Consider the following 26,314-nt stretch of genomic DNA (forward strand, 5'->3'; position numbering starts at 1 on the left):
GCTGTGTAACTTACAAATTGTCCGACCATGGCCAAGGTGCACCCCTGTTTCTACCTCAGTTTCCTCATATGTAAAATGGGGTGATGGTGCTGCTTACCTTAAAGCACTGTACTGGGGATTAAGTGAGCTGACATGTAATGTACCTGGCGAGCAGTACTGGCACCTACGAGGTCTCATGTGGTCAGTATTGTTTCCAGCTTGGCCTGTGGTCTCCCCCCACACATGACTCTAAACGCCATTCAATACTTGTTTCCCCACTGTTTCTAAGGCAGGACGGTTCTTTCTCACTGGTTGCCCTTGGGCTCCCAGCATCTACAGAAAGGACTCAGAAAGTACTGGAGCCAGCAAGTTGGTACTGGCCTGTTAGCAGTGACCCATACAGCCATTTCTCCTTCTGGTCATCAGTGGCCACAGACTTGAGAGTTCCGCCACTCAACCTCTGCACCCCCCAGAGGGTGGGTGTCGCGAGGCTGAAGGATCCAGGTCAGCAGCCCTTGTCTGGAGTCAGGTGGGCCAGCTTAAGGCCTCTGGTGTGCGCCACCTGGCTTATTCACCTCAGCTCCTGGGTTGGTCCGGCTCCGACGCGAACCGCAGCCCCCAGAGGTCGAGAGAAGATTCAGTCAGTCGCTGTTAGATCTCACACTGGGTGTCTTCTAGATCTCTGTGTTCATTTGCTTTGCCATCATCTTGGGTTCTGACTGTGGGTCCTGAGCTGCTTACTTAGTTACTAACTATGTAGCTGATGACCAGCTGATGAATAGGAGACTGGCGGTCCTACAGATTTCGAGTATTAACTGTGGAGTCTGTGGATTTGAGGGATTTTGCTACCCATTTAGGCTAATGGTCATTGTGGACTTGGAGAGCTCCACAGAACACATAGCTATTTGGGGGTCCTGTACTGTACTGCATGGTTGTGAATGACCCAAAGGCAGCTGAGCAAATAGAGGAATTTAACAATTTATTTATTTATTTGAAAGTCAGAGTTACACAGAGAAAGGAGAGGCAGAGAGAGAGAGAGAGAGAGAGAGAGGTCTTCCATCCGATGGTTCACTCCCCAATTGGCCACAACAGCCAGAGCTATGCTGATGCGAAGCCAGGAGCTTCTTCCAGGTCTCCCACGTGGGTGCAGGGGCCCAAGGACTTGGGCCATCCTCCACTGCTTTCCCAGGCCACATCAGAGAGCTGGATTGGAAGTGGAGAGCAGCCGGGTCTCGAACCAGCGTCCATATGGGATGCTGGTGCTTCAGGCCAGGGTGTGCTTCAGGCCTGGGCGTTAACCCACTGGGCCGGCCCTGCAAATAGAGGAATTTAATTGGCTCACACCATTGGCAAGAGGAGGAAGACTGCCGTCTACCGCATTGCATTTTTAGGAATTCGTCATGCCTTTGTGCTCACCTCCGTGCCGCCGTGTCCTGGCCTCTTTTCAGCCAATCTTCTCTTGGTGGAAGCAAGCCCAATCCATTCTTGCAGGCTTCAGCTAGCCAGCAGGACAGTCTTGTTCTCTCCCAGTAGTTCCTACAGAACACCAGTGCTTGACTCTCCTTTTCCTGGCTCGAGTCATGTCTATCCGTCAGCCAATCAGTGTGGCAGAGTGGAACACACTGATTGGTCAGTCGTTTTTGGCTCCACCCTCTGGGGGCTGGACGATGCACCAGCCTCCTGTAAACCCTGAGGACTGAGAGGGGAATAGGTGTTTCCCTGTGGAAAAGTCAGTCTGGTACCCTCAGTGGAAGGGGGGCGGGCAGAAACGAAGGGTGCCGGCTTTCCTGTTTCCCTTTGATTTTTCCTATGCTGATGACTTGGGGGGAGTCTCATGCCCTGGGGTGTCTCAGTGTTGCCTGCAGAACCACTTGCGGCCCCTCGGCTGCCTGATTTGATTTCCAGCGTCAGCACACCTCTGCCTGCTTCCTTGCAGTCATGATACCCTGCTCTTTCCCCCAGAGGCTGGAGCAAATGGCCTTCTCCCAGCCACAATCAATGGCAGTCCGTAAGGTGTGACAGAGGAGGCCATCTGGCACTTGTCCCACCGTCCTCTCTGCCTGCCGAGGGAAGAGGCTGTTCCAGGCAGAAGGTCGCAGCTCCACAAAGTCCTGCTGTCTCTCGGAAGCGTCACCCCCAGACTCGGGTCTGTGGCACAGAAACGCCACGAGACTCAAACACCTGGCAGAATTCCCCCTTTCCCTTTGTGACATCTCCCATCAGAATCGGGTTGCGGAACAATACAGAATGAAAATGATTTTGGAATAAAATTATAAGTTTGAGTGTTCCGTGCAGTACTTTCCCAAATATTGGATAGATTTTTTTTTTTCGTAAGATGCCAGTGCTGAGATCACTGGCCCATTTCAATTTTTATTGAAACAAATAAACCCAATAAAAACACTTATGCTGAGAGCTGTAGCGCCACAATAAAAGAATCACCCAGTATTGAGTGTATTGATTTATTTATTTACTCCAAGTGGAAAATCGAGTATTGTGTTAATGTATTTTATAAGAATCACACTGCTCGATGAAATGGCTAATTTATTTTAGCGTATACATAAATAGCTAGCAATTTTCCATGAGACAGGCTAATGAAAATGATGCCATGAAATTGTCTATACTATGAGGAGTGACGGAGACGGGTTATTATTGGGTGAGTGCTAAGACGCACTGAACTGGCCATCATATCTTTGAACTTTTGAACTGCTCCTTGTTTCGTGTGATTTATTGATTTTGCTATCTCTCTGTGTAGCTCAACTTAAGTTTTTGCCCAGCAGTGCAGATAAGTGGCATAGGAGATTTAATTTCATGGGTATTTGGGGTTAAAACCTATCTTTAAGAAGAATGCTAAACATGTTTTAATAAAACATGAGTTGCTGGGGTTTTAGGTTTCTGCGTGATATGGATCTGATAAGGAGCAAGGCAGTGTGGAGGCCAATCCAGAGGTTCCAGGCTGGGGAGGAGCTTGCTCTCACTCACTCAGTTCTGCGAGTTTCAGCTGGGCCACGTGCATTTTATTTGCTAAATCAGCCTGGCTTCCTTCTTAATTACATGTATCATTTATTCCCCCCGCCCCGTGCCCTTTGGCTCACGCCGCATGCTTTGCCTCCGTGCCTGGTACAGGGATGGGCTCTGGGTCTCCAGGAGACCACACTGCAGGCCCGAGGCCTCCCTTCCCTGCACACCCAGGGCTGGCTGCCGCCTCTCACCTCTCTCTTTTCAAGCAGCGGGCTCTCACCTGGGGAGGGGCTCGGCCCCCTCCAGATGTGTCTTCTCTGATACCGTGATGGGGGCTGTCCTCCTCCTCGGCCAGCCCTGCCTCTACCGGGCGGAGAGCCGTCCCCTCACTGCCCGGTGCTGGGAGAGCCGTCTCAAGCCTTCCTTTCCATTGCGGGCTCTAGACGTGTAGTATTTTGCGAACCTCCGTCACATCTGGGGGCCTCCTCTTGATTGATATTTTTGTTTCAGGGCCACTTTCTGAGTGTGACCATTTGGTCTTAGGCTTGCCTGTTCATGGGGGTGGGGTGGCCCCAGGAGGTGGGAAAGAGCTGTACCATGCACACGGAACCCTCTAGAGCCCCCAGGTCCCACAGCCTCAGGCATGCGAGCGGGTAAGATTCCTCAGACACAGGACGTAAACGTGGAATGTGTATGAAGGTAGCGGTCTCATTCCTCAAAACTCGGATTTATTTCGAAGGTACTTGTAAGTGATCAAGTAATTGTAGCCTTCAGGGAAAGACTGGGGAGGGGGGAGTGGACATTGGTGAGTGAGGAAGGCTTGGAGCTCTGTGAGGGTTTGAAAATTCATATCCCCTTTAATGATTAAACTGGCACAGTCTTTATTTGGATGTTAAAAGCTTTTTCTTACATTGCAAACATTCTCAGCAAATTTACAGTCAGATATTTGGAAACAGCTAACACTTAAAAAAAAAAGGAGGAGGAGGGCCTGTTTGAACTAGGGAACAAAATGAGTGGGAATGGCTCAAAAGACAGGACTGACCCCAACACCATTAGCTGGAGAAAAAAAAAATTCCATTTCATTGCAACTATGTTATTGTTTACTTTACCATACACATCCTAATATGGTTACCTCCCTGGCGGAGGCGGCCAAGCCCAGGGGTTGAGAGGCCCCCGCCGGGAGAAAGCTCCTAACCGCTTCTCAGACAATAAGAAACAAACGGTACAACTCCACAAAAGGCTGCCCGGAAAATAAGTGTCAAATAAATCCTACAGAACTCTCGCTTCTGCCACCGAGCTCTGTCTATGCAAACCTGTTTTCATGCCTTCGCTGCCCGGATTGAGCCTCGTTTGTTTGGAAATGTAAGCCACTGCCTTTTCTTCTTTTCTTTTCTGGTTTTTTTTTTTTTTTCTTTTCCCTTCTCCTCATTTCATGTGAGGGCTCTGGATTAATTCCTTGAGACATATCTTTGCATACATGTCTCCTGAGTTATGTTTCCTGGAGCCTTTTACTAGGAACATTAAGGTAAGAATGTTGATTTAGCCTGGGACCTTTGTCACTCAAACTAATGCTCATCAGGGATAGAGACATTGTAAAGAAATATTGCAGAGGTCTCTGTGGTCCCCCTCCCAAACAGAGAGGTGCAGTGGCTTTTAATTGTCATGCATGGATTGGAGGGGGGGGGGAATGCCACCAGTTGTAGATGAGCTGGAGCCGAGGTGTGTACTCACTGGTGTAAACACTGCTGGAAACACCCCGTTCCTGGCAGCCGCAACAGTTTCATTAGAAGGCTTTTTCCTCTTCTTTCTTCCAATTCTTCTCTACTTGGGTTTTTTTCTTCTTTTTCTTGTTCTCTTTCTTCAACTCTCCTGCTCTTTTCTAAATCCTCATGGTCTTCAGGCTTGCCTGTTATTATCTGCAACTCCAGAACAAAGGTAGGTTGCTCAACTCTGTGCTCCGGGGGAGGGCCAAGTTATTTTGGGAGGGATGTCTTCCTAATGCATGAGTGGTTGACCTAAAAGGGTGGGGGGGAGGGCGACTGCGAGATCATGCTTGGAGCCAGAGACATGAGAGCACACACGCGCTAAGGCAGCTTTTATGTAGTGGAGTTTATTTTTTTGCAACTTAAAGAAGCGGCAGCATCTCTAGTAAAATGGACCGGTTAGTTCTTGATTCTACACTGATGTACATTTCACTACCAGGCTGGGATGCAGATGTTTGAGGATGCTTGAGTTTATGACAGCAGATAAGATTTCTGGGTTAGGGTCTGCAGTGAGGTTTTTTTTTTTTTTTTTTTTAAATTAAGTCAAAGATCTAGAATTATTTTCTTTTACATTTGCATGTAAAGGTGTATTTGAGTGACTGGCATATGTACTTTTTTCTTTTGGTCTAATTGCTTTAATTCCCTGGACACTTTCACTTCTCAATTATTCTGTTCTTTAATTTTGCCTAATCTGGTGCTCTGTTGGAGCCAAGTAGAGGTTTGCAGGTTTTTTTTTTTTTTTTTTTTAAACTAATTGTGCTTTGCTGGGTGGCAATACAATAGCAAGAGTAAAGACCACAAGAAATTCATCTCCACCTGAAAAGGCGACTGGAAGAGAGTGGTGCAGATGCATAATTGAAAACAAGAGCAAATTAAGCCTTGGTGAGGGATATTACAGGCTATTAATCATAATAAATATGTTTGGCAACGGTGTGTTTGCATTCTATAGTTTTCAGTTAAAAAAAAATCGAAGTCAATGGGAAGGAGAGGGAACAGTTCTTTGGCTTGTGAGATGCTGGGTCTGTACTTGTTCATTAGTTTAAACTGCATTAAAAGTGAGCAGTTTGCTCCAGAATCAAGCGTGTCGTTCCCAAGCAGATTTGAATACATTCCCGTCCAAATGCAAGCTCGAGTTCATGCCACAGTGCTTGGCTTTTTCTGAGCATCTCAGCTTCAGCGCGGAATCGGAGTGCTAAGAATTGTATTTTACGTTATTACTCTGCTCGCTCCTTCCTCTGTCTTTCTTGGCTGCGGATCCTCTCTGTGCACGCACTGTAGCCCTGTCAAGGTGAAGCCCTTTGAAAAAAATAGAATTCCAATGTATTTCACTAAAATGAGCTTGAACAGCCCCAAAGTTTGTATCTGAGAGAGCCGCTAATTATGCTTGTCGTGAAACATAGCCGAGTGGAGGGTTCTGAGTCCATACAGGATCGAGGGCTGCTTTAGAAACAGAACTGTGGTCTGCGCTTTTAAAGAGGTTTATTTTTACTTTGGGGCCACGGAGGGGGTGATATTCAAATTTTACAGGGATTTATGTTAGAACGTGGACTGGCGGGCGGCTCTTTCCTCATCATGAATCCTCCCTGCACATAATGAGGCTCATCATTAGTTGATGGAGTGAATTTGCCCTAGCTCTACCTTGAAAGGCACGCAATTTACATACTACTTCAGAGCCTAAGCTTTAATGGATTCCTCGATGAATAAAATGAAAAGCTACTTTCTTTAAATTTTTGAACACTGTTTAGATAATACGATTTTAATAAGACATTCAATTTGGTTGTTAAGTATATTTGAAAGTGCCTTTTTTTCCCCCCTCCCTTTTGGGGCAAAATATATTTTGGCTTGCCTTGCTGTGTGTCACAGTGGTGGTTGCTCTCACTGACGTGTCACAGGACATATGGGGGGCATTGTCAAGAGATGGGGAGACTCTTGAGCGGGGAGCCCTTTTGCATGTAAGCCTTGAGATGATTGACAAGCCCTTTGGTGTGGACACTCCTCTCCCGTGAAATGGTTACAGCAGAGAGGTTTGGAAACAAGCGTTATGACGAGTAGCTGTTATTAGCACCGCACATATACAAAATGAGCGCGGTTGCCGACTCCAGCCAACATCGACAGCCTAGCTGCTTGCTTCTCCCGGTTTATTTTCATGATTGAAGAGCAGGAAGTTCCCGAGTGCAGCTGCGTGTTGGGAACTGCTGTGTAGCTCCGATTCCACTAGGAGGAATCGCGTTGGAGGCTGCGAGTTTGTTATCAGGTCATCAACTCAGGAGCGTTCTGGTCTACCCCATAAATTCAGCAAGTTTTCTGCCTCTGTCCCTCCCCTGTCCTTTGGTTGGCATGGAGAGAGAATCGGCTCTGACTCGGCGTGATTGGAGCAAGGATGTCTTTGGAAGAAGGATGTGGGTTTCGTAGTAGCACGTTATTGAACATGTCCTTTGCTTGTTGGAGACAGGTCACCTCACATTGTTAGCATCGCTGCGAAGGGAAGCAGGTTTCTGGTGGTTTGTCACTTCCCAGCAGCAGGGAAAGTGTCTAAATATAAGCGAAGCCTTGTTTTGATAGAATGTTTTATTACCTGAAAATGATCAGCATATATTAACATTAATAGAATAGTCCATGTCATTCTTTTTTAGGTAATTTACCTCTGCTACAGACCTGTCTGCTTTAAAAAAAAAATCTTCCTCTCTTCTAAAACATATATTTGTTTAGAGAGTTTTCACTGAAGTGTACATGACAATTACAGCTGTTCATTAACAAAATTGGGTATTTGTTTTAAACTTTAACCAATCACTTTGATATGCTAATTATGGTGTAATTTAATTTGAGCCCTGTAATGATGATGCCGTTATTATGGACATAAATGATGCAGTTAAGCTGAGAGTAATCTCATTTGCATACTGTACATGCCAGTAAATTAAGCCCTTTCTTCGACTGCTTCAGCTTTAATTTTCCACTTCTTTTCACACAGCTCCTTTTCAGCCCCTCTCTTAGAAGCCCACTTTGTAATAGTCCTGATGACTGTTTGATGTGAAGAGTTTCGGCACCACAATAATGCCCGACAGAAGATGTAACATTTAAAGGGTTCATTATCTTGCTGAATATTCCTTTAAGAAAGAAGGATCAGAAAGGGTGGAGGGGAGACCAAAGTGTCCTTGCCGTGGGATGTGACAGGTCCCCGTGTAAAAGCGATGTGACACCGAATCCTCCCCACTCACCCCCAAGTCAGACTTGGGACCTTTTATTTCTAAATGATGTTTTGTTTTTCACAGCATAGGGTCACAAATTGTGTTACATTCAGCAGCAGTGAGTTTCATATGAGCCCCTATTGTAGACATTGGAGGTAACATTTCATTTCACCTGAATATTAAGATTCTTCCAATCTAGACCTCAATAGAGGAGATTATCATTTCTAACAATTTCAAGACACAATTCCAAAAGGAGATTCCCCCCCCCCCCCTTACTTGGATTATCAGAAAGTCACACGTTTGATCATCCAGTTCTGAGCCTGGTAACACTTTGCACGAGGATGCCCCTCGGTGTGCAAGCCCAGAACGGCAGCCCTCCTTCGGCGAGGAGAGCGGCCGTGTGCCTGTTGATGGCCTTTGGCTGCTAAACTGCCTTTTCATTTTCACCAAAGAATGCAAGGAGCAGAACGAAGGGCCTCCGAGACAGGAGCAGATTCTCCCCGGGGCTCTCTCTGCTGAAGCCAGTGGGAGTTGAGTGGGTGTAACTGAGGACTGAATTTAGCACTGTTTTTAAAAGGGTCAGAGGCCTAAAAATAGTTCAAGCTGTTTGACTCCCCTGCAGGCTACTTCCTCGGTGAATGGAAGAATATTAAAAAATAGTAACCCGCCGCATCCATCCTCACGGCTTGGGGTCGGGAGAGCCTTGCTGTATTTTGCTAAGCTCCCGGTCCTGTACCTCTGGACCCCCAGTTCTTGACACTTGGTTTCCAGCCCTACGGCAAGCGGTTCTCTGAAAGGAGGCTGCCTTTTCCCAGACATTGGCAGGTGGAAGTGTCCTGGTATCGTACACTTAGTCTGGTGACAGTGACAACTGGAATATGGAATTTTTGCGCAACTCTCGAAGTCTTGATGGAGGTGAACATCTCCCACTTGTTTTTGAATCAAGCGAATGATGCCTTGTTGTTGACCCAATGTCAGAGTGTTTGTTCTGAAGCAATTTAAACTTATAGAAAAGTATAACCTTTAAGAGAGTGATTATATTGTCCCTTTACATAATTTTAAAAGTGCCACAGGATGCAAAGGTGTATAAAAAGCTTGTAGAAATCCATAGGCAGGCCATAATTTCATATCCAATATTGCATTTTTAAATATTTGTTGGTTTACTTGAGAGGCATAGTTACAGAGAGAGAGCTGGGCTGATCCAAAGCCGGGAGCCAAGGGCTTCTTTTGGGTCCCCCACGCAGGTGCAGGGGCCCAAGCACATAGGCCATCTTCTGTTGCTTTCCCAAGTCATCAGCAGGGAGCTGGATGGGAAGTGGAGCATCCGGGACTCCAACTGGTGGCCATATGCGATGCTGGTACTGCATGCAGATGCTTAACCTACTATGCCACAGCACCAGGCCGTTACATATTTTTTATTTTTTTTAAAGATTTATTTATTTATTTGAATGTCAGAGTTACACAGAGAGAGGAAAGGCAGAGAGAGAGAGAGAGAGAGAGAGAGAGAAAGAGAGGTCTTCCATCTGATGGTTCACTCCCCAGATGGCCGCAATGGCTAGAGCTATGCCAATCCAAAGCCAGGAGACAGGAGCTGCTTCTGGGTCTCCCACATGGGTGCAGGGGCCCAAGGACTTGGGCCGTCTTCTACTGCTTTCCCAGGCCATAGCAGAAAGCTGGATCAGAAGTAGAGCAGCCGGGTCTTGAACCAGCATTCATATGGGATGCTGGTGCTTCAGGCCAGGGCGTTAACCTACTGTACCACGGCACCGCCGCGCCTGCCCCCTCCTTATATATTTTCTTTTAAAAAAGTAGAACTTTTTGTTTTTTATACAGTTGACTGAAATAAGAAAAAAAGATTTTATGTAATATTGTTGAAAATTTTAATGTTTATTATATAATATATACTAAACTTTGTCAGTTCAGACCAAGTCCCTAAGTAAATATTCCCACTGTGAAATTTTTAGGATGTGAGTAGACAAATGAATGAATTTCCCCTAGCATATAAGCTGTCTGAAGGCAAGAAATGCTTGCCTGAATTCCTAGCACTTTGAATCGTATTTGCACATGGTAGGTGTTGAAATATTTCCTGATTGCAGTCAGGCCTATTTCTGTACACTTGTGAGCAAATAAAGAAGAGACCAGCTGAGTAGGTAAGGAAGAAACAAAGTTGCTTTCTAAATTCTCGGGCTGGTGTTTGGCCTGACTGTTAAGACACCAGTTGGGATGTCTGCATCCTATATTGCAGTACCTGGGTTCTATTCCTGGCTCTGGCTCCTGACATCAGCTTTCTACTAATGCAGACTGTGAGGGGCAGTGGTGATGGCTCAAGTAATTGGGTTCCGCCACCTACCTGGAAGACCTGGATTGACTTCTAAGCTCCCAACCTTGGCCCAGCCCAGCTCTGGTTGTTCCAGGCATTTGTGGAGAGAACCAGCTTCTGGGAGCGCTCATTCTGTCTGCCTCTCTCTTGCCCTCTGATTAGCCGCTTCTCAAGGAAAAAAAAATTACATATAAACTGAATATGCATGGAAATGTTTGCATCAGGAACCCTTCTATCCATTTTTCTCTGGTCCGTCCTGTGTGTGGGAGCCACTCCCAGGTGCAGCTGGACTGCCACAGGAGATAGGAAGCCGCCTTGGCAGATTCCTGCTTAATACCTGACTACCTGACATGATGATGGGAAGTAAGTTACAGACTCACCACTGTGGGCTGGGACGGGGCCTGCCCTCCTCCATCCCACTGACTTCCCAGTGGCCTTTGAAGGTGAGTGCTCTTACTCTGCTCTTTGCCTTGACGCATGGCCCAGGCCACATAGCTATTAGGGCGGGAACCAAGAACTGTAAGTCTTCAGGGACTCAACATAGTCCCCACTCCTGGCCACTGCACTGGAATTGGGTCTTTCACTGTAGACACACACACACACACACACACACAGCTATATTACACAAACACACATACACACGGTTATATTACTCCTTAGAGGCACGTGTATATTTTGTACATTCATTTATTGAGCAGCAGTAGTGTCTGGGTACCAGCCTAAGTACCTTCCCTGCCTTGTTTCCAGAGACACCTGGCAAGGTAGCTGTTGTTTGCCTGTATTTGGTAATGAGGAAACGGATGTTCGCTCCAATCGTTAAAAGTGGCCGAGCTGGGCTTTGTGTCCCCATGTGTCTTGCCTGCGAAGCCCTTACTGCTTAGTCACCACCACTCACTTCCTAGGACTCAATGTGTAGCTTGAGAGCGTTTTGTGCTCCTAAGATAGTTGGTTTATTAATTAAGTAACTGATTTGTGAATCCCACGTATGTTGAGTGCCTATGATATTTAAGGCCTTTTGAGTGTGTGTGTTTTAATCTGTTGAAGATTTAGACTCAAATGTGTGCTCTAAGTAATCGAGAATCTCCTAAATTCTCAGTCTTTTCGCGTGATGTAAATTCCTGGCTGGAAGCCACCTGCAGCTCCTCCCCCTCCACCGCTCCAGACACACCAGCTAGACTGTTGTTACATTCCTCTTTGCTTGGGGGAGGAGAATGCCCGGCTGCCTCCTTGCCTTTGATTGAAGTCTTCCCCTACTATTATCTTGACAGGTGACAGAGTGAATATCACTTAGAATTTATGGATACACGGATCCATATGTGTTTATACGTATCCCCATGTATATGTATAGGCTCATAGCTTATGCTTTTATTTATACCTTCAAGAGGACTTCAAAAATTTCATGGAAAATGAGATTAAAAGATAAGGTTGTTTGGGTGCACAAAACTTTGAATTCCATTTGTTGTATTTTCATGGTGCACACCTTCCTGTGAACTTTCGAAGACCCCCTCATAGGCATGGATTTTACAACAGAAAAATTTGCACCAAAATAAATTTTTTATTTATTTTTTCAGACTTTTTGAAGTACCCTCATTTTTGCAGGACACACATGGAAATTTCAAGGAAAATCTATTTCCTTTTGCTACTGTGAGGGCGTTGCAAAAAATTCATGGAAGTGTGTATTATGAGAACACTATGCATGGATTTAAAAAAAAAAAACACCAAATTAAGCTTATCTTTTAATGCCATCGCCTTTTTGTCCCATCATAATCCTTTCCCCACACTGTTCATCGGCTTCAGATCTCAGCAGTCCCAGTTGAAGCAGGTAAAGTAAAGACACAAAACAAGTCTGACTTTCTCGTACTGTATACAGCAACTTCCAACCCAGAATCTTGACAATCCAGTACAGGGGCTTCTAGCCAGGTATGGCTGTGGAGCCCTTGATGCATGATTCCCCAAGATCAGGAAGTGCCTTCCATACAAAATACACACTGGAGTTCAGAGATTTGGTAGAGAAAAAAATGTAAACTGTCTCCATCACTTTTGTATTGATTGCATGTTGAAATTTAAAATATTCTGGATATGAGGTTAATCAAAATATTTTAAATGCAAAATATTTTAAAATTGTTACCACTCTTCAATTTTTAAAATGTGCTTATTCAGAATTTTAAGTGTGCCTAGGTGGTTTGCATTTGTAGCTCTCATTTCAAGGACCGTGTGGCTGCAGCATCTACAGGCTGCCTCTTTAGAGCTGATGATGGCTAGACCAGGTGGGAGACTGGGGGCTCAGAGGTTGATCCTGAAGAGGACTAGAGAGCCGCAGTGGATGTGCTCTCCAGGGACTTTGCACACAGCCGATGATTGGGAAATATTTGGGGATGAAGCATCAGATGAAGGTGTTTCCGTAGGGGCGGTAATAAGGGGCTAACACCATTGGTTGTTTCAACACCTTGTCCTTCCTAATCATATCGGGGACATAGCTGCCCCCGCCCCCACCCCCACCCCCTGTATTTGAAAAACCTGGACTTGGAAGATGTATCTATACCCAACTAGTGCCCTGACACCAGTAAATTTTTGCTTATCGACTATAATGATTCTGTTAGCGTCAGTCATGGAACTGCAGCGAATGGGATTCCTTGATGGATTCTACATGAGTCTAATCTGGACTCTGATTACCTGCAAGCATTGGTACCCAGGATCCTGGTGCCACAAACTCCTTTGGATGCGATTCCCTTGGATAAATAATGCATCTGTCTCTTTGATGCCCTCCTAATATATATTCTTTAACTATCCTGACTTAAGCACGCTTTATGTGTAAATACAGTTTTCTTTTAATGAGAGAAGCGCCATCATGTGAATATATATCACTCAACAAATACTGATTCGACACCTGCGTTCTTGGGCATGGTGTGCTTCCTGCCTTCAGGAAGCTTGCTTACTGAGTAAGGCGAATAGGAAATGCCATACAGCTCCAACCTAGACCATCAAAATACTTGCTGAATCGGAGCTCAATTGTTTGCCTTATAAAAGGGTCTTTAGATTTTTCAAGAGGCTGCATAATCACTGTCCATGTCTATTTCCCACTCTATTTACTGTATAGATGCCTTCGGGAAAATGCAATGTTAACGGTAAACTTTCGGAAACACTACCCCAGTGGAAAGGTGCATTATGTGCCTAAAAAGTTTCTTCCCTAAACATCCATGTCAGTTCTTAAAATCTGAGGGGGGGGGGGGAGGGGGGGACGTGGGTTTGATCTGCAGTCTTCTAAGATTTTTTTTTTCCATCAGAATAAATGGAAGCCTTCACTGGAATGAACACATGGAAATTATAGCTGTCACGTCGTCCATTAAAAGCAGGCATTCAAGTGGGATATTATCCCACTTTACTTTTTGGTCCTTAAGAAGTCAAGGGACAGGGTATTAGATGCGAGATGGCCAAAGGAAGACTGGGTCCTGGCAAAGATCAGTACCCAGCGTGAAACGCGTCCACTTACTTGTTAAGTGCTTAAAATTCTCACCCCTCCCTCTGCCCTGGCCTGCCTGGGAGCTGCAGCTTCATTAGTATCAATTGGTTTTCAGGGTGTTTATATCTCTGGGCCACTGGCTCCTGGCTATGATTACTGCCTGAAATTTTCCATACGGCGGTGCTTCCATTTGCAATCATCTTACCCCCAGTTGGCCTAAGGTTGACTCTTTGAACCTTCACAAGGGAGTAATGTTAATGGTAGCTTTTGTTCCCTACATAACTGGGAAGGAAAATGCCTTCGACTCGCCTGCGCTAAACGTTTCTTTGCAGACACCCCTACCCCTACCAACAGCGTAAGACTTTCTGAGCAGAAGCACAGACCTGCTGTTGGCAGTAGGCCATGGGGGAGTGCACTTAGCTCCCTCAGGGTTTTGAAGAGCACCCTTGCATCCCCCCATCTGTCCACCTGTGCTGTTTGGATCACTCTTCTACCAGGGTGAAAACAGAGACTGGGTTCTGGAAGGGCAGTCTTTGAGTGTCCTTTGCTTGTCCATTTTGTCAGGTGGTCTCGGATGCAGGAGGCAAGTGCAGTGATTGGATTACTTTGGAGTTGGATTGCAATGAATGAATGGTTAGTTTCCTTTTACTGTGTGAGGCTTTGAGGTATTTGTCCCTGACAGTTGTTTGGCAAGTGTAGCGGTTGTCCAAAAATTTTGTTTGTTTGTTTTTTGATTTTTTTTTATTTTTATTTTTTACTTTTATTTAATGAATATAAATTTCCAAAGTACAGAATATGGATTACAATGGCTTCCCCCCCAATAATGTCCCTCCAACCCGAAACCCTCCCCTTATCCACTCCCTCCCCCCTTCCATTCACATCAAGATTCATTTTTGATTCTCTTTATATACAGAAGATCAGTTTAGCATACATTAAGTAAAGATTTCAACAGTTTGCTCCCACACAGAAACATAAAGTGAAAAATACTGTTTGAGTACTAGTTATAGCATTAAATCTCAATGTACAGCACACTAAGGACAAAGATCCTACATGAGGAATAAGTGCACAGTGACTCCTGTTGTTGACTTAACAAATTGACACTCTTGTTTATGGCCTCAGTAATCACCCTAGGCTCTTGTCATGAGCTGCCAAGGCTATGGAAGCCCCCTGAGTTCACTGACTCTGATCATTTTTTAGACAAGGCCATGGTCAAAGTGGAAGTTCTCTCCTCCCTTCAGAGAAAGGTACCTCCTTCTTTGATGACCCATTCTTTCCACTGGGATCTCACTCGTGGAGATCTTTCATTTAGGGTTTTTTTTTCCCCCCAGAGTGTCTTGGCTTTCCATGCCTGAAATATGCTCATGGGCATTTCAGCCAGATCTGCATGCCTTAAGGGCTGATTATGAGGCCAGAGTGCTGTTAGGACATTTGCCATTCTATGGGTCTGCTGTGTATCTCACTTCCCATGTTGGATCATTCTCTCCCTTTTTGATTCTATCAGCTAGTATTTGCAGACACTATTCTTGTTTATGTGCACCCTTTGGCTCTTAGTCCTATCATTATGATCAATTGTGAACAGAAATTGATCACCGGGACTAGTGAGATGGCATTGGTACATGCCACCTTGATGGGATTGAATTGGAATCCCCTGGTATGTTTCTAACTCTACCGTTTGAGGTTAGTCAGCTTGAGCATGTCCCGAATTGCACATCTCTTCCCTCTCTTATTCCCACTCTTATATTTAACAGCGATCACTTTTCAGTTAAGTTTCAGCACTTAAGAAGAATTGTGTATTGATTACAGTATTCAACCAAAAGTATTAAGTAGAACAAACAAAAAAAATGAACTCTGTAATTAACACACAATTATTCTTAGGTGTTTAAATTTTAACTGAAAAGTGATCCCTGTTAGGAATTTGGAAAACATTATGTTGAGTGAAATAAGCCAATCCCAAAGGGACAAATACCACTTGTTCTCCTTGATAAGTGACAACTAACTGAGCACCAAAAAGGAAACATGTTAAAGTGAAATGAACACTTTGTTTTTTGATTTTAATGGGTTAAACTTTTAAAATATGTTATACTTTTATTTGCATGAAAGCCCTTTTGTTTATTTGACATTGAAGGCAAACTGTTCTGTCTCCACTGCCCCAAGTTGACATGCAGGCAACAGCACCACTGAACATCCTGGGAGTGAGCTTGTAGCATTGAAGGTTGGTGAGGGTTATACAGAAGCCAGGACTGGCAGCAACCTCAGTGCCCCCTGATGATAATGCAATCCCAGGGACCCCTGAACACAACCTCTTGAGAACAGCAAGAAATTCCTCCATCATGTCTCTCAGCCCAATTTTTAATTTGAGCTAAAAAAATGTTGATGTTACCAAGGCTATAACTTCTCTTTCGTATCCCACTTTTATGCATTTTAGTTGCCTTCCTTGCATTCCAAAAATATACAAGTCCTCATCATCTCTTGTTCTTCGTGGCACACCAGGAGTCAGGGAGTACAATCTCTAAACTATACCATGTACTCTCAGCTTTGTTTCAATCTTAGGTGAGCTGAATACTTCTGAAAGTCTGCATCCCTCTTTGTCACAGTGTTCTAAGTTTGGTATCATAAGCCTTTTTCTTGATGCAAATTGGAAACCTGTTTTGTGTATATTTTCTGTTTTTATTTTTTGAGACCCATGAGCAAGAGTGTGCTTTCTGCCTTAGAGAAAACCAGTGTCTTCCATGTTAGCTTTTGTTTGATGACATGGAGATGACATGGAGTGATAGCTTGCAGATAGCTAGAATAACTCACAATCTCTCCCCTCTGCCAGTTCCCATAGCAGACATTACTAATTGATCACAGTGCTCTTCTCAGCAAAGCTGACTCTGGCCTCTGAATCTTTCTCAAAGAGCACCAGCCCTTGTTCACTGGTATGAAATCCATCTGGCCCTCCTTGCTGGATGTGTTATGATTTACTACATGTAATTCGGCTGGCTGCTGTCTATTAATAAATTGTGGTACATCTTTTATCTTGATACTGTCAAATTCTTTTTATATTAGATTGCTTAAGCACTAGCCCCTTCAGGGTTACCTGTTTATGTATTTATCCAAGAGGCATGGAGATAGACAAGCAGACGGACGGAGTGTTACTCTGCTGTAATCAAACCAGGGCACTATGATAGTGAACATGAGTGTCTTAAACAGGATATCAACCTCTAAGCGAAATGCATGCCCCCAGAGTTAGATTTTTTAGACACACGCTGTTTTGCATATGTAACCTAGCATAGACTGGACAACCCCTGGAAATTTCTGAAATAGGCCAAGTGCCGATTCTGCATCAGCTTACATAACTCTTTCTCAGTACAGAATTCTTTCCACATACATTTGAAGGGTCACCCAGAAAATGGATGTGGCCTTCATGCAGGAGATAATGTTGAAGTGTGAACTGTCTGCCCCTTGGCAAATTGCCTGTTCCTCTCATTCTAAATTCTAGGATTCTAGGGCCTGACATTCCGCATGCTCTGATATCGCCACAGACCACAATCTAGTTGAGTCCCCCCAAATTATTTATGTGCCAGAATGAAAAAAGAGACTTTTTCTATCCGTACATCTTTTTATCATTATTGTAACTGCTTAACTTCTTTTTCCCGGAGTTTTCCTAGTAACATCTTTTCAACTCTATATTTTTAAAATTTTGCTTTTTCAATAATGCTTGTAGTCCATTTTTTTCCCCTAACACATAATGAGAAATTTGAAATGTCCAGAATTTGTACTTTCTCCAAAATAAGCAGTAGGGCAACAACTTGGCATTGCCTAGCTCCACAGCACTCCCCACCACCCCAAACATGGGTGCCTTTGGATATTTGTAATAAACTAATTCTCTCTTGAAAGATTAGAAAAACTCTTCAGTTTTTTTTCCTTGTGTTGTAGCTGTAGCCGTAGGTGGATTGACTGATTGTATTGATAAGGTGAAAAGGAAGGGTCAGTTCGCTTTGATTCCCTTGCAGGTAAAATGAGAAGGAAACATGTTTATGGGAGCTGTTAAGACTAAACGTCCCTGCCCATGCTCAGTTCCTTTCTGAATGCTAAGGCCTATGTTTTCATCGTTTCTTGTCAGGATCACTAAAATTGATCCGTGGTTCATTTAAGAAAAGAAGCTATTTTAAACCAAAGCGCTCCCATAGAAAGAAAAGGAGACTTTCACTGTCAGCTGTGGAACCTCGGTTTTCACCAAGACAATCTGTCGGTGAGCGAAAGTGGCTTTGGCTTTGCAAGCTGGGGTTTTCGCCCTCTTTAAGAGTGGAGAAAGCGGTGTTCTGAAGACTCGGAGCCCACCAGAAGTTTGTTCCTTTTCCTGGCAAGCCTGCCCTGCTGGTAGGTGTATCTGAAATGGAACAGAATGTGTGAACGCCATTTAAATGATTATTTGATAATTTAATAAGGGAAAACGCTTCAAGCCACCACACCCCACCTACAGCTGATAAGTGATGCCACCCACTGCAAAAATATTTTACAAAACACTTTCATTTGGAATCGGTATCAAACAGCAGTTTTAAAATCAAACATGAGTGAAGTTTTCTCCTGGCTCTTCCTGGTGTGGAGAGCAGACTGCCAGCCGCGTGCCCTTGGGTTTAGCTACCAAGCTCTGTTCCCACCAGGCTTGGCTTAGCAGGTTTTGTATCTTGGTTTTTAGCTAGGGGTTCACTCATAGATTTGTGCTTAATTAATTTTTTCCATTTTTGGATGCTAGTTTCATTTAGCACTTTAAAATGTCATGTGTTTACTGTCACAGGTAGAGGAGTTACATTTTCCCCGCTCCTGCTTCTTTGACTTGGAGTGGAGGAGCACTTACAGCCTTTAAGCACTGGGCCAGTGGTGCTGCCTCTGAGAGCGGTTCCATGCACCCAAGGCCTTCTGCTATGCAGGCAGAGGTTTCTTGGCATCAAATGCCTCCGAAGCACCCCCTACCCTTCTGATTTCCCTGGCCAGTTCTCTGCATTCGCTCTCTGAGAAATTGGTTCAAAGAACAACAATAAAAAAAGTGATCCTTTGGAAAAGCTGCACAGTTCTCTTGGCATCTCTGAGCGCCGAAGTCACCTGCATGCACCTGCAGCCTTTGTGGGGCTTTGCTGGCCTTTTTCTCCCTTCTCCCCTCCTCCCAGCCCTCCCCAAGTGTGGCGGCTTTGGCTGCTGGGTATCTTTTGCTGCAGCCCTGCTGCTTGGCACACCTTGTAGAAGCTGCGCCTGCCTCCAGAGCTCGGATTGTGAGCTGCAGGTTTCCAGGGAGTCCTGAAGGTTGCAGTGCCTCAGAGATGATCCGGGCTTGACAGAAGTAGCACAGTGGCCTGGGAGTCCTTGACAGAGCCGTGCCCCTTCAGGAGGGTGCTCAAGTGGCCGTGGAGCTTCCCGGAACCGAGGCGAGCAGGCCAGGCCGGCAGTGCAGAGTCCGTCTTGTTGCTGTAACTGTTGGCTAGCGAGGTGCTTCGGAGAACCCCACTGCTGCCGACCCAACTTCTGGGTTTGGTGGGTTTTTTTTTTCCATTAATTTCAGAGCTCTGTTGGTGACATTGACTAGACACCAGCTGAAAGAAAGAGACATGACCAATTTGCATATTCCACAAGGATATTGTGGAGCCCGTATGAGGAAATCTGAATAAATACGTGGATTTTGAGAACCTCTTTTTTTTTTCCTGACAGTATTCAGCATTAAGTATATACTTAAGCAGTAATGACTCCAGAGCTACGCTTTGCATTCATGAACACACACCATAGGGTTACGCTTCAAGCACTAGGTGAAGCCAAGATCTTCTGAATTATGTTTCATTGGGGAATTTTTACCTTTTTTTCCTGTTTATGACAGTCATTTCATCTGGTTTTATAATGAGGTCAGGAACAGGTGAATGTAAAATAATACTAGTAAGCAGAGGGATTTCTGTGTTAATGATTAGGCTATTTTTTAAATTAAAAAGTTCTGGTATTTGAAACATGCTCTGTACTTTAAGCACACTTACCAGTAATTAATCAGAATGAAAGATTTTAGTGGCCCCTGATTATGTACGAATGATTATGGCTACCTGTCTGCAAGAAGTCAAGAGAAAGGCATAATGGCAAAAATCAGGGGGAAAACCGGTGTCATCTGTGCCCGTTTCCCTCCCGCGTTCCAGTAAATACAGGGAATTAGCTCTTGAGTAATAAAGGGGTGTACTTAACTCCTGCCCCACAAAAGGCCAACTTCCCCCTTTATGCAGTACAGGGCTGCTTATCAAGCCAGTAACCTTTGAAAAACAATGAAGCATCTCCCCCCCAAAAACAGGAAACCGCCAGCGGGGGCAGCCGACGCATTTTCCTGGGGAGCCCTCCTAGAGCCCATCTTTTGTGTTTCCACATATCAACTACTTTATGGACTTTTGCTGTGGCATTGCCCTTCAACGAGAAAGCTTTTTCCATTTTGTACCATAAAGAATATTATTTTTCTGCCAGCCAATTTTCTCTGTTAGTCACTAATTGGCTACATAAATCTCGGGTGTTGAGAATGAGGAATGTTTCAGTGTCATAGAGTGTAATCTTCACCCTTATTTACCAATTCATTAAGATTCATTGATGCAGGATCCGTGAGAGGAAATGACAACATAAATCAGACCTCCAACATAATGACCCTAATCAGCAGGGAATTGCTGGAAATGTCATGATGAACTATGTCCTTGTGTTAGTGCCACTGTACATTGTCATTGCGCTGCTTTATGAGTGGGACGCATCTTCCTGACACTGACTGTATTTAACGAAAAAAGAGTTGTTAAAAACCTGATTCCATTAAAGCTATGAGATCCATACAAGGTCCTGTGGTATTTAGCCTTGTGCCCTTTACCTTCATTGTAACTGCTTAATGGAGCTGCAGTTTAATGCACATTTAGAGTACACCTGAGTAAAAAAAAAAAAACTCCCCAGGAAAAAAAAAAAAAGAAGAAGAAGAAGGCGGGTTGATTTATAGCTTGTCATGTCTTTATTTAACCCAATAATTTCAGTGCGTTTGCAGAATTGAAAACAGTAAGTTCTCCACTTAGGCACCAAATCTCTTGTCACTAAACTGAGGGAGATCCCAGTGACCTAGAACTCCCTAAACAGCCTCCTCGGGTGACATGTGGACCGCAAACCTCTGTCTCCACAGGTTTGCTGATGGGAACCACGGCTCGTTCCTAGAACCGTGCGTCAATTCAAAATTAGCAATAGAATTTGACAGGGGCTTCTGGATCCCCCTCCCTCTCTCCACTCCCGTCCCTGTGATATTGATTTTATTCCTCCACATTCTTGGAATCGGTTCCTGGAAGACTGGGGGTTGCAGAGCTCACACACGTTCTTCGACTTTGTACAGGTTCTTCGTTTAGCTGTTAGCACATTAATCAGATGACAATTTGGGACCAGCCTGGGAGACAATCTTCTGTCTTCTTTGCATATTGCTTATTAAAAGCTTGCCGATGCACAGCAGGTAAACACGTTTCAGTGTTTATAAAATAAAATTGTCACTTTCTAATTCCTTTGGTCATCTTTTTTTTTTTTTAACTTTTTTAAACATTGAGCATGATGGTAACCATTTTTTTTTATCTTAAAAAAAATCTTTTAATCTGTGGTACAGGGCTGCAAAAGACCTGTAAGAGAACAAGACAAGTTTACTTAATCTTGACAGCACGGGTGTAATCTCCCTGTGCTTGTGACAAGTCCGACTCCAAGATTTATAACTCCTTAATCAAATGTCTAGAAGTCTCAGGAAATGTTATCATAGGACTTCCTTTCACATGACTTGCCGAGGACTCAATAGACCGTTAGATAAGCCCTAGACTAGGCCGGACCTTTGAAGAATTTCAAATTGACTAACCGTTTGTTGGGGGGTGGGGGGTGGTTTTTGTTTTTGTTTTTTTTTCAGTTTGTTTTGGTGAGGATGTTTTTCAAGCCCACTCTATGTAGAGGCCGTGTGGGCTCCCACAGGAAGACGCCCTCCTGTTTTGGGCCCTGTGGTCTTCTGGTAAGCCAGCTGTGTGGGCTTCATGGCAGGGGCTTGTAGGGACACAGGAGTGTCGCCGGGTGGCCAGCTCCGTGAGCCCGTGTGCCCATGCAGGCAAAGGCCTAGCTCCCGGCTGGGCAGAGAAGCGAGGATGGGCCCCTGCATCCCAGAACTGCACCCACCACCTCCGGCGGGCCTCATGGCCACCGCCACAGGCACATGGGAGACCCCCCAGCCTCTGCTCTGTCCACGGCCATCCTGGGAACCTCTCTGTCCTTGAGTCTGTGACCAGCGCCTTGAACACCACCCTCTTCCTGGCTGGTGACAGACGTGGTGACAGGACGGAGAGGAGGTAGGGAGAGAGGGAAGGTGAGAGGCTGGTAAGTGAGACTCTGAGAGAGGGGAACCCTGACATCACCTGGGCCGGGCAGAGGCTTCTGCCCAGGTGAGCGCTGTTTCCAAGGCTCCGGTGGGGCAGAGTCGGCAGGGGTCACACTTGGGCCAGGCTGGAGAAGCCCACATTGAGACAGTGCTGCTCTGATGTCAGCAGCGCCCATCGAGACTTAGAAAGAGCATCGGCGATTCGAAGGATCCAGCTTTGCCTGTAAGAAATGAGAAAGATCGGAGATTGTTACCAGCTGAGACCGTGAGAGAGTAAGTGAGACACCCAAGCGTGCATCCCGAGGGACTGGAGTTAGCTCTAGTTAAATGGGAAGATTATAATCAATGTAATTTAAACCTCTTCTCCCAGGAGTCCAAGCAGCAGAGGCTGCCTCCCCCTCCCCCCCCCAAATGTCCATGCCATTGATGTCTGCAACAGTTTCTATAAAGATAGAAGTCTGGGCTCCAAAGTACTCTCTCTACCCATCTCTGTCCCGTTGACTGCTGAAAAGTTGGAATCGTGCGGGTCTAATTTCCAAAGTCACCATTTGTGGGAGGTGGAAGTTTGGGGGTGAACATTCCGTGTCCTGCTGGAAGTGCGAGGATTCGATTTCTCCTGCTCCCTCTGGGTCCCCGGCTTTGGCCCATTAGTCTACACTGAGGTCTGCTCACACGTGTTTTCTCCAAAGGTGTGCTCAAGTTCCTGTTCCTGTTTCTGTCGTTCAGAAGGTTCTTTCCTGCCTTGATATTTGAGGGAGAGCTCCCAAAACCCAGGATGTGGACAGCAAGTCAGTAGAGAATCAGAAAGTAGGTTGGGGGTGTGTGTGTGTGGGAGAAACAGCTCTTCTTGGCAAGGAAAAAAAGCCTTTACAGGAATAAAATACCTGCAAAATATGCAAATCTGTGTTTATCGTGGTGAATTCTACAGGGAAGAAATCTAGCATTAGCAATTATGACTTGGCTCAGAAGTCCCTCCCACCTTAATACTTACAAACATCAATAAGGCTTAGAACTTCATGTTAAAATATTTTTCACCTATTTCTTTTAAGAGGTTTTTTTTTTTTTTTTTGGTCTAACATGCGTTTATTATCCTAGGTGACGTGCTTTGGAAGAAAGCACTAATTCTCTTATCAGCTCTGTTTCCTTCCCAGTCGTGCAGAGACTTGAGCTACACTGGTAGTGTCTGAAGTCAGAGGCGTTAAAGACAGAGCTCACTGCCGGTCAGGTTGAGCCCTGTCTGAACTGTGGCTGCCCAGGAAAAGGATTGCTGGCTTAGCATTTATGTCGGAATAGCGTGGCCACAGAGTCTCAGACTTCATCACTCGTCACACACTGCCACCCCAAGCTGGTACTTTTGCATCATCGGTATTTTTGAGAAACAAGATGCCTTGACTACTCTTCATTCTGTGTCGCTTGTTCAGTCTGACTTTGGTGAATGTCGTCCCTCGAGTGATGATTTAGCAAGGTAGTGGATGTTTATTGTAGGTGTTACAGGTAACGTGTAATCTATCATTCATTCATCCACTTAGGTATTCATTCGTTCCACAAATATTTACTGTCTATAATGTGCCAGGTCCTCTTAACTCTCTTAAATATACCGCCTACATTATCATGTTAGAATAATGGCAAATACAACCTTCCCAAAAGGGCTGGGGGGGGGGGGGCGCTTGGCTCACAAGGTTAATCTGTGGTTATTTTTGGATGAGCCTCATGATAAATTTGATGCTGGCGGCTTACCTAGGTCCGTGAGGAGAGGGTGTGATTCAGTCCCATGCAGTCACTCATTTATTTATGCAGCCAATGTCTTCTTTTTTTTATTGAGGATCGAGAGTGGTTTATTAACGCCAGCAGGCTCAGTGGGAATCATTTCCTGAGACTGAGCCCTGAGCCTAAGTTTCTTTTTTTCCCCCAGAAACCTTTTATTTAAGGAATACAAACTTCACGAGTTTCATAAATACAACTTTAGGAATTTAGTGATTCTTCTCACTGTATCTGCCCTCCCACCTCTCTTCCTTCTCCGTCTCCTATTCCCATTCTTGTTTCTCACTAAGATCGATTTTTAATTAACTTTATACACATACAGTTAACTCTATACTCAGTAAAGAGTTCAAAAAATTGCATGAAAAACAGAACTGTTCCTCAACAGTTGAGACAAAGGCTGTTCAAAGTCATTGCATCTCAAAGTGTTAATTTCACTTGTATAGATTACCTGCTAGGTGCTCTATTAGTTATCGCGGATCAGAGAGAACATGTGTAATTTGTCCTTTGGAGACTAGCTTATTTCAGTAAATATGATGTTTTCCAGTTTCATCCATTTTGTTGCAAATGATAGGCTTTCTTTCTTTCTTTCTTTCTTTCTTTCTTTCTTTCTTTCTTTCTTTCTTTCTTTCTTTTTTTTACCACTGTGTAGTATTCCATGGTGTACATATCCCGTAATTTCTTTATCCAGTCTTCAGTTGATGGGCATTTGGGTTGATTTCATGTCTTAGGTATTGTGAATTGAGCTGCAATAACCATGGGGGTACAGATCGCTCCTTCATATGCTGATTTCATTTCTGTTGGGTAAATTCCCAGGAGTGGGATGCCTGGGTCATATGGTAGGTCTACATTCAGATTTCTGAGGTATTGCCGTACTGTCTTGCACAGCAGCCAGTGTCCTCTGAGCACCACTGCGTATCACTGTGCTAGGTGCGGGGTCCTCTCCTTTGACTCGCTGTGTGATTTTAGGAGCTTGTCTAAGCCTCACTGCTAAGTATGTGTCACTGAGACTCTCACAGCCCTCCATTTGATCACAGCCTCTCATCTCTGCCCCTTTGCTGTCACGTGCATTGATTCCACTACATCTTCTCCCCACCTCTCCTCTGCTCACCCGACTTAGAGCCCAGAGCCAGTGGTTTCAGTAGGTTGGTCTCTGCCATCTCCCTCTCTCGTCCTTTCCTCTACTGCTTTAGCCTTGGCAACTGCTATCTCCTTAACCAAATCTACCACCCTTCCCAAGCTCAAGGAGCATTGCTGGAGGTGCTCCCCGAGCCATGCCAAGTGCACAGTCCTGCCTCCTGCGTAAAACTGAGCACACCGCATGGACTCCCCGGCTCCAGTGTGAACTCACCTTCTGCCCCTGAGCCTCTGCGACACCCTCAGCGGCTCCCAGCAGATGCTTTTATTCCTCTTTGACTCTAAGGATGATTTGACTGGCTTAACTTCTCTAAACTCAGAATTTTCCACTTTTTTTCCTTCTGATCTCCTCCTTAGTTTGTGAGAATGAAGGAATCACTAGTTTATTGAGCAGTTATTCCAGGCAGTGTATTTATCAATGCCTACACGGTACTTGAACACTACTCCAAAAGCAGTGTTCAGGCTGGCTTTCAAACCATGCATAGGAGTTTACGTGATCAAAGTAGGAGCAAAGGGACTTCTAACGGGGAGGGAATGGCATAGAAGAGGCATGGAATGTTTGCATAGAAGAGGCAATGTATGTTTGGAAAATGGCTAACAGAAGGAAGTCTGGGAAATTATCCGAGTCCTCTTACTCCAGACAGAGGAATTGGGACTGTCCTTTTGAGAACAGAAAACTCTAGGAGGTCTGCCAGCCAGCGAGCGACTTGGTCAGAGTGGCTTTTGTTTGGAATGATGTCTGTGGTGGTAGCGGAAGTATCCTTGAGTTTGTAGGAGAAAGAGGAAGAGGGAAGATTGCCTGGTAGTGAGGAAAAGAAACGGGATGCACTTGATGGGTACACGAGCCCAAGCATTACCAGGTCTGTATGATCAGCGGGAGGTGTGGACAGTGACTTCTCCTTGATCAGGCGAGGTAGCAGGTTTGCGGAAGGAATCTTCAGCTTGGGACTTGTTGAGTTTTAGGGGATCTGCTGGACTTTGAGGAGTGAACCAGTGAGTGGAAGATCTGTTTCTCTTTCTCCCCACCCCCCTTCTTTCAAATAAACTGGAAAAAATAAGATGATTCCTTCCTTTTAAAAAAGAAAATAAGCAGTAATGAAGAGAAGCAATGGCTGATGGAGTCAGTGACCAGCCGGGGGTGAGGCACATATAGAGGACAGGAGGAACCCCGAGGGACACCAGCACCGCATGCGTGGTGAGCACAGTAAAGTCTTTTTTAGTTTAGTTTAGTTTTTAAAGATTTACTTATTTATTTGAAAGAATTACAGAGAGATCCATATTCTGTCTGCTGGTTCACTCCCTAGCTGGCCGCAACAGTCAGCTAAAGCCAGGACCTAGGAGCTTCATCTGGGCAACAGGGACTCAGAACACTTGAGCCATCTTCTGCTG

The 26,314-nt window shown here is 44.9% G+C and overlaps 1 protein-coding gene and 1 long non-coding RNA gene across 14 annotated transcripts in view; one reads left to right on the forward strand and one right to left on the reverse strand.

The window, feature by feature from the left end:
- The window catches only part of FOXP1 (forkhead box P1), a 464,888-nt gene that overhangs the window by 169,965 nt on the left and 268,609 nt on the right, over positions 1 to 26,314 (forward strand). For 2 of the 12 annotated variants that reach the window (XM_070050578.1, XM_070050589.1), the window contains exon 1: positions 2,989 to 4,299. The exons of the other annotated variants lie outside the window; for them this stretch is intronic. The gene's annotated coding sequence lies outside the window, so the exon portion shown is untranslated. Of the gene's footprint in view, positions 1 to 2,988; positions 4,300 to 26,314 lie in introns of those variants that run through there. 12 annotated transcript variants of the gene reach the window in all.
- Positions 942 to 4,905, reverse strand: LOC103349252 (uncharacterized). 2 transcript variants are annotated; one of them, XR_517477.4, is made up of 3 exons: positions 4,669 to 4,905; positions 1,396 to 1,515; positions 942 to 1,292 (listed from the first exon to the last, which is right to left on the reverse strand). It is a non-coding gene; the product is annotated as an uncharacterized lncRNA (long non-coding RNA). The 2 variants fall into 2 exon arrangements; XR_011379482.1 differs by lacking the exon at positions 4,669 to 4,905 and having other exon boundaries at positions 1,396 to 1,533.

This window comes from Oryctolagus cuniculus, chromosome 10, assembly GCF_964237555.1.
Source record: "Oryctolagus cuniculus chromosome 10, mOryCun1.1, whole genome shotgun sequence".
NCBI lineage: Eukaryota > Metazoa > Chordata > Mammalia > Lagomorpha > Leporidae > Oryctolagus > Oryctolagus cuniculus.